Raw genomic sequence first — 8,394 nt, 5'->3', positions numbered from 1 at the left:
ACTGTGAGTGGGAAATCTGCGATACGCAGGGCATTACACACTGTTTTACTCCTACACTATATATTTTTTCTCTGTTTTATTTTTCATTGAATGGAACACACAAGCGCCCCCTAGTGGACTTTTTGCTGTATTACTTCAACACCCGGAGAGTGTTGCTTAAGGGTTGCAGCTGTGGTTCCAGATACACAAGGAAAGTCATTAAGGTTGATTATTCCTACCATTCACTATCCTATTCCCTATACTGGTTTTTCTCACCTTTTTTACACATATCCCTAGACCAGAAGAGCACAGTACAGGGTACATATGAAGCACTTAAGAAACCTAAATCCAAAACAAGGATTGAAAACAATTCTATTTACTCAGTGAAGAGAAAGAATTAGCCGACATTATAATTAAACGAACAGATGGTCCTAGAGAAGTAGCTCAGCGAATATTATTCTGGTCTACACTACGCCAGCCACAGCAGCCAATGGAGTTGGGTTCACCAGCACATATATCCAGAGTGTTGGATGCTCTACCCCATGAATGTCAGGAGTTTGTGAGGCTGTTTGACCAAAGGCCCACAGACCTAGAACTGCTGCTAACTAGAGTAGACAAGTGGTGGATTGATCATCTTCATACTGAACACGCTTTTGTTGTCTCAGCAGTAAGACAGTTTCAAGGAGAACCTAGAGATATAACATGCAAGGAGAATAATTGGAGAGATCGGCAATGGGAGGAGCTTCAGGGAAACAGACATAGATTTAGTCAGAATTGGAGGAAGAAAGAAGGAAATAATTGGAGAAACCAGAGATTTGGAGACTGTAGTAATAATGGAAGAAACAGGGAGAGTGGTAATTGGAGGAGAAATGAAAAAGAAGATAAGTTTAAAAATCTGAGATGAGAGGAGCCAGAGAAAGACAATAGATACCGGGGAAGTTATAATTGGAATACCAAAAGAAGGATAGGTAATAATTTGGGGAAACAGAGATGGGATGAGCCACAAAGGTACAACTACTACTGGTAAGATAATAACTGGGACACTAAAAGAGAGAGAGAGGGGGTAACTGGAGAAATCAGAGATGTGGGGATCCTCAGGGAAATAGCACTAGGAAAGAAGGGGTGAGTAACTATAGGGAACCAAGACAACAAACTGAGAGAATGAGGGGTGGTGTAGAAACATTGGGAGAACAGGCTAGGGAGTTAAAAAGGGGGATCAAGAAACAGGAAGAAGAGCATAAGAAGTCAGAATTATTGGCAGTTCCTGCATCTGACTTAGATGATGGATTATCTAATTGTTCCTCCAGCTCAGGGTCACAAAGTTCTATGAGTGAAGTATTGCCTGGTTGTAAAGAATATTCTGAAGAACAATCTCCACAAGACAGAACAAATCCAGCAGATCAACTTCTCTTTGGGTCTCAACCTAGACACTAACCCTGCCATCAACCCCACCCTACCCCACAACCATTATTTTTTGATCTTACAGGACATCTCAGAGGTTAAGAGACAGTGGTGATGAAGCAGTGGATAAGTATACACTGTATCAGATTGTATGAGAAGAAAATCATGGTTTAGGTTAAATGTTAAAAGTTTTTTAAAGGGGGCGAGTGGGATGCTGAAATATATGTGCATCCCAACATAAAGTAATTAGTTACTGGCAAAACTGAGGAGAATGTGTTTATTTTAATGGCCAAAAGAGGGATTGCCAAAAAGACAATATAACTTTTTGATTTTAATATTTATTTTATTCTTTCAAATCCATAGAACCATGAAAGAGTTTACAGCTATAATCCTGGACCACCACTTCATTACCATCAAGTCATTTAATTTATGCCTATGCTTTGTATAATAAATATACTGTAATTTGTGGGTCACGGGTATTGTAAAATACATTGCAGGAAAATGTCGCTGAGGGAATTTATTCCGGAGGGACGGTGGTCTGAATTTTTACCTATAAGGTTTTTTTGCTCCCACTGGGTTTTCTTGCATTTGGGTAGGGTGTAAGTATTTAAAATTGTAATGTAAATATGTTGATATATGCATGTTTTAATGTAAAGTGACAGTCCTAGATCAATTGCAGAAAAACTTACGTCGCTGAGGGAATTTATTCCGGAGGGACGGTGGGCTGAATTTTTACCCAAAGGGTTTTTCGCTCCCACTAGGCTTTCTGCATTAGAGGGGGGATACTTAGAAAATGTGCAACACAGGAGAAAATAAAGTGGGGGAATGTGGTGGCATAAGTATTGTTGTCAATGTTTTAGCCAGTTGAACGCTTCCTGTATTACATGTCTTTTGATATGTTAACGAGGGCACACCTACAGTGATTCAATATGCCTGTTGAATAAAAAATCTTAGTTCAGTTTCTCTCTCCCCACATTGTATATTTGTACAATTTAGTACATTTAGTATTGAATTATGTGATGCCCCCAGCCAGCACCCCCTTGTGAATTAATGCCCCATACCCTTGCATATTGCCTTCCATTTAGTATCATGTCAGCCCAGCACCCAGATTGCATCCACAGGACCTGCTCAACACCCAGATTGGAAGCATAGGACTTGCCATCCATGCAGGATGGTGGATCCTGCATGGATGGGGTAATCGGTGGTGTGCTGGGTTATGTTGGACCTTTAGGTTGCAGGTTAGTCTTGGAAAGTATTGCATTGTATGTTGGGCTGTCACTCATTTATTGTATGTTACTGTGTTTTTGTCTCTTATTAAATATCTGTTAATGTAGGCGAACCTTTGTGAGATATATTTTTATATTTGATTAAACACCACAACATGTCGAGTAACTAACGTGTTTATTTGCCTCATTTTATAAGCAAATATTATAGACTAAGGTGACTAGATTTTTAAAATGAAATACGGGGACATTTTGTTTTTTTAATTGGCAAATGGTAAAAAACTATTTTCTAAGCATATTTTCTTCAAACTATATATGCAATGTATTTGGTATGTGTTTATAAAGTGATTGTATGATATATATAAATACGTTATTTCTCACATTTTGTCCATGAGCATTGTGGGCCTGGTGTTGAGGATTAAAAAAGACAGAATCTTAACTCCTCAGCATCCATGTGTACTGGATAAAGATGACATCAGTCTAAGGAAGATGATATAGGATAGAATCTCATGTGATGGGATTGGGAGTACATCAGTACACTAAAGATAATCATCATACATGGGATGCCAAACACACATACCAGGGCAGGCTCTGCCACACTGACACCCACATCTGAACAGGCTAATCTATAAAAAGAAGTATTTTCCACACTGCTTTGTTGTTGATCCCTCACTGCCGCCTTGTATATTGAAGCGGCCGGCCCAGATAAAATGCTGCCCTGCAGTATGGGGCATGTATATCTGACTAGTTGGTTCCTTCCATGAGTCTATAAATCCTGCATACTGCAGGGTAGCATTTTGTCTGGGTTGGTCAGCAATATGTAAAAATTATAAGTGTCCTGGAAAACATGGCTGAAGTGGTCAATCTTCCCCCACGCCCTTGTGTTTTGTCCCTAGCTAACCTCACATTGTATATTTAGTATTGAATTATGTGATGCCCCCAGCCAGCACCCCCTTGTGAATTAATGCCCAATACCCTTGCATATTGCCCTCCATTTAGTATCATGTCAGCCCAGCACACCAGATTGCATCCACATGACCTGCTCAACACCCAGATTGGAAGCATAGGACTTGCCATCTTTGCCCCCCAAACAGCCTGCCTGTGGCATCCTAGCCTCAAACAGCCTGTCTGTGCCATGCCCCCCACTTACACATCATACTATCACACACATATGAGAGTCGCTCGTACGACTTGCGCCGTCAGGAGTTAAAGGCCTGTGCGAGTGAGCCTATTGGTCACCTGTAGGGGCCTCCTCTGGCATCAACAAATTGGTTGATGCCATAGGAGGCCCCTGCAGGGGACCAATAGGGTCGTTTGCACGGCTAGATGGGGAAGGGACTGGGGAGAGAAGTAAACAAAGACAAACCCGAAGATTCTTCATGTTGTGTGTCTTCGTCTTCATATACGTTTTGCCGCCATGTTCGTATGTTTGGTATTGGGGCTGAACAATGAAAACACACTCTTCGTGTTAGTTTTCATGTTCGCTCAAATGCACAAGTCTAATTATAAATAAGTGCTGTATTTTAACCCTGACGTTTTATATAGATTTAGGACAGCCTCGGGGGAAATTGCCCTCCGGCCCAGCCCTCCCCTGATTGGTGTATTAGTGATTGGCCCACTATACAAATAAATAAATGTTTTAGGTAAGTAACAGGAATTTATGGAATTCTGTATAGGATTCAGCCAGCACAGGTGGCAGATGGTAAGAAGCCTCTCACTGACTATGGATAAAGGTACTAGGATATACACAAGATAAGAAATCTCTCAAGAAGTAACAGCAATGAATAGCACTGTACAAAGTGAAGTGCAGGACAAGGCTCATCACCCTTGACCAGCACAGCACTGCAAATGAAGACAGTAGGAACACAGGGGTCAAGAAGCTGGAAAGCACAGGAGCTAAGTGACCATAGGAATGGACCAATGGACCTAACTATAGTTGGTAAAAGTCAAAAAACACAGAACAGTTGTTCTGTACACCATATGGAGCAATTCAACGCACCTGACCACAAGTAAAAGAATGATCGTAAAATGCCAAAAAGCACCTAACCTGGAAACAACCATATTGTGTAATGACACCACAACATGTGCTGTTTGAACTTCAAACACCTAACCACCAAGGAAAAAATAAGACATCTTTAGAGCACCTTTTCCATAGGAAATTCAAGACAGGAGGCTTCATATTAGCATCTTCTTTACTAAAACCTCCAGCAGCAAAGAAATGGTTAATAACAGAAACACAAACAACCAATCAGAAACATGCAGAGTCCATAAGAAGGCCCACGGAACACTCTATTTCCTCTTCTTTGCTGTTAGCCTCCAGATGAGCACCCTCTCTCCTAGTATGCTTTACACTTCACTTTATTTGGGGTGTATTTTGTTTACCGATTGTTGGGTTTTCTTATCCTGTTTCATTTGGGTATTTTGTTGTGGTATTTATGTTCTGTTTATTTGCTATATAGAATGATTTTTTCTTACCGTTTTTCTCCTGTGCTTGCGGCCTATGGGCTCCGCGTGCTTAGGCCTCTTTTCACCTTCTCCGTCAGCCTGCCTGCTGGCAGTTGGCGCCGTTTAGCGCGTGCGCCCCTTTCCCCCTTGCCACGTCTCGGCTTCCTCTCTGCCCGTTGTCTGGGACAACACACGTTAACATAAATCAAGATATTGGGCTACAAACCGCCCCCTAAATCTGTTTCCCAGAGACAACAGGGTCAGTAAAGGGATTAACAATACAATGGGGTCCCAACCTCCACTATCTATTACTGGCCAAAATCAATTCCAAGGTTTGGCCAGGGTAAATATCTGTAGTGGTGGAACTGGGGGAGAAGGGGGGTCTGACGTTAAACTAAAATAATGGTGGTCACTCCCTGGTTGCATATCCTGGCTGTCTGCCAAAGATAATCCCCTCAGCAAGTGATGAGATCATATCCTGCTGGGGGTAGATACGTAAGTCTTTACAAAGCCAGGGCCCATAGTCAATAGGGAGAAGGCTGGCTGTCAGACCTCTCCAGTGGTCCCAGTGATGGAGGGTTCCATCACATTTCTCCCCCTTCGAAATATGACTGGCCCAAGAGGAGACCCCAAACGGGTTGACTCCCTAGTCAGTCAGTTCATTTGGCCCATCAATGCCCTCCCAAAACTGGTGCTCCTGCTGCCGCTGGCGAGATGGGCCGGCTGCGTCATCTCCTAGGTACTCACTCAGCCACTGGGGAGTGATGCCGCCTGCATCCCCTCCCTGGTGCTCCCACTGTCTCCAAGGAGATGCTGTCTGTGCCATCTTGTGGGCCCTCTGTCAGCCGCTGCGGAGGGAGAACAATATCCTCAGCTCCCTGAAGTGGGATCTGCCGCTGGGTAGAGAGGACAGGTTCCTCCGCTCCGGGACTTGTGAGCTGCTGCTGGGGAGACTGGGGGCCAATTATAAAACGGTACATATACACTATATATATATATATATATATATATATATATATATATATATATATATATATACACGTTAGACGTGCATTTTTAACTATATGTACTTATCTCTTTGAAGTAAAGACCGTAATTTGACACGGTTCCACACAATAGGTTAGTATTCAAACTGAAAGAAATTGGTCTAGATTCAAATTCTTGTTCTTGGGTAGACAATTGGCTTAGAGATAGAGAACAGAGAGTTGTTATAAATGGTACATTTTCAAGCTGGTCAAAAGTGGTATGTGGTGTCCCTCAGGGTTCTGTTCTGGGACCAATTTTATTCAACATATTTATAAATGACCTGGCATTAGGTGTTGAAAGTCATGTTTCTGTGTTTGTAGATGACACTAAACTAGGTAAAGTAATACAGGGCGAGCGGGATATTACAGTGCTGCAGAGGGATCTAGATAGACTGGGGGAATGAGCATAGAAATGGCAGATGAAATTCAATGTAGATAAATTAAAGTAATGCACTTCTGGGTACGGAACGCACAAGCAACCTACACCCTAAATGGTAGTGAATTAGGGGTTACGACAAATGATAAGGATTTGGGAATTGTTATAGACAACAAACTAGGCAACAATGTGCAATGTCAGTCTGCGGTTGCTAAGGCCAGTAAGGTATTGTCGTGTATAAAAAGGGGCATCAAGTCACGGGATAAAGATATAATTTTGCCTCTGTATAAATCAATGGTAAGGCCGCACCTTGAATATGCTGTGCATCACGAGCGAGAGGTGTGCTGAGCGTGGAGGCGTGGGCTTTCGTGAACCTGACGTGATGACGTGACGATGTGACGAGCGAGAGGTGTGCCGAGCGTGGAGGCGTGGGCGTTCGTGAGGGCCGATGGTGCGGTGCTGGCCGTCCGGGCCGCCCTGGTTCCCGGATCGCTTCGACGGGAGTTGTGGTGGCGGCTGTGGTCGCGTCCGGCAGGGGAGCGGTGGGATTGCGGCGACTTCAATTCTTGGTCCCGGCTCTGGATTCAGTGGGACCCTGGGAGGTCCTCGATGGTCTCTGATGGTCCCAACAATACCGGCGATACCCACGGGGATGAAGCGCTCAAACCAGCGGAGGAAATGAAGAGAGTGGGATAGCGGGTATCGGTGATTGACCAATCGGTGGTCGATTGGAGTCCCTTTGATGCCAGGCTGCTTCCGGATTGGCAGTTCGCCACTCCCCTCCCTCCTTCTTCCTCCCTCCTCCTCCTCTCTCCTCTACTTTAAATGAACGACGCCATCAAAGTTTTTTCACCACATGGTCACGAGAGTACAATTCGTAAGTTAATACTTACAGAAGATAGACTCTTGGAAAATATAACAACAAATAACAACTCGGCATAAACCTGTATATACCTGCAAATCGTGAGTAATATGATTTTTTTGTGATATAACAGCTACAGATTTGGTATATATGCAAATTTTTAGCTTTCAAACTCCTACAAAAAAGGGAGTGAGAAAATCCTTATATTACATCTTATTTATACTTTCAAGAACTATATTAAGTGACTTATAAGTTACACTATATGGACTTCAGAGTAAAACTATGGATAGTTGGAGGATAAATGGAGGAGAGGAGAGTTAGGTGTTGGATGTGACAACTTGCACTTATTAACATATATCAAAACCATTGGAATATTTTGGGAATCAACGCAAAGAGATAGCTTGAAGATAATTAAAATCAATTGAAATCTGATAACATTAGAAACGAGAATATACTATATGAAATGTAATATGATATTGCAATTCAATTATATCACAAATCTATACAATAAGTCTGCATTGAATATTATGTTGTGGAATGTTTATGAACTGCTCTAAAAATAATCGTGGAAATCACTATAAGACTAGTAATTAGTTTTCCTCTTGTATAACAGATACAACAGATAAAAGTTCAAATTAGATTGAACCTAATCAATATCATCTGCTGAAACAAGTGGAACCTAATTGGAAGTGGGAACCTTTTTAAATAAATTTAATTTAAACAAGAAGAAATAAGAAAGAAAGAGAACTATGGGTCCTAAAAAAGAAAAGGAGAAAGAGAAATCAAATCAGGATAAAAACCAAGAAAAATTCAAACCGATAAATGATTTTTACTCTCCTAAAACACACACTCAAGATAGCACTCCAATTAATAGAAGATTAACACTTGAAGGTCATAGAGATTCAATTCACTTGGGGAGAGACCCACCTCAAGATAACGAGGAGGAGACACTTCCCGAACTAATCAACAATTTGTATAAAAAAATTAAATTAGATATTGAAGAAAACAGTTCCCAGATAAAAGAAGATGTTGCTAGAATATATGTCCTGCTAAAGTCTCAGGAAGATATAATTCAAAAAATAA

The sequence above is a fragment of the Spea bombifrons genome, chromosome 6, assembly GCF_027358695.1.
Source record: "Spea bombifrons isolate aSpeBom1 chromosome 6, aSpeBom1.2.pri, whole genome shotgun sequence".
NCBI lineage: Eukaryota > Metazoa > Chordata > Amphibia > Anura > Pelobatidae > Spea > Spea bombifrons.
Note: the sequence above shows the minus strand (reverse complement) of the source record.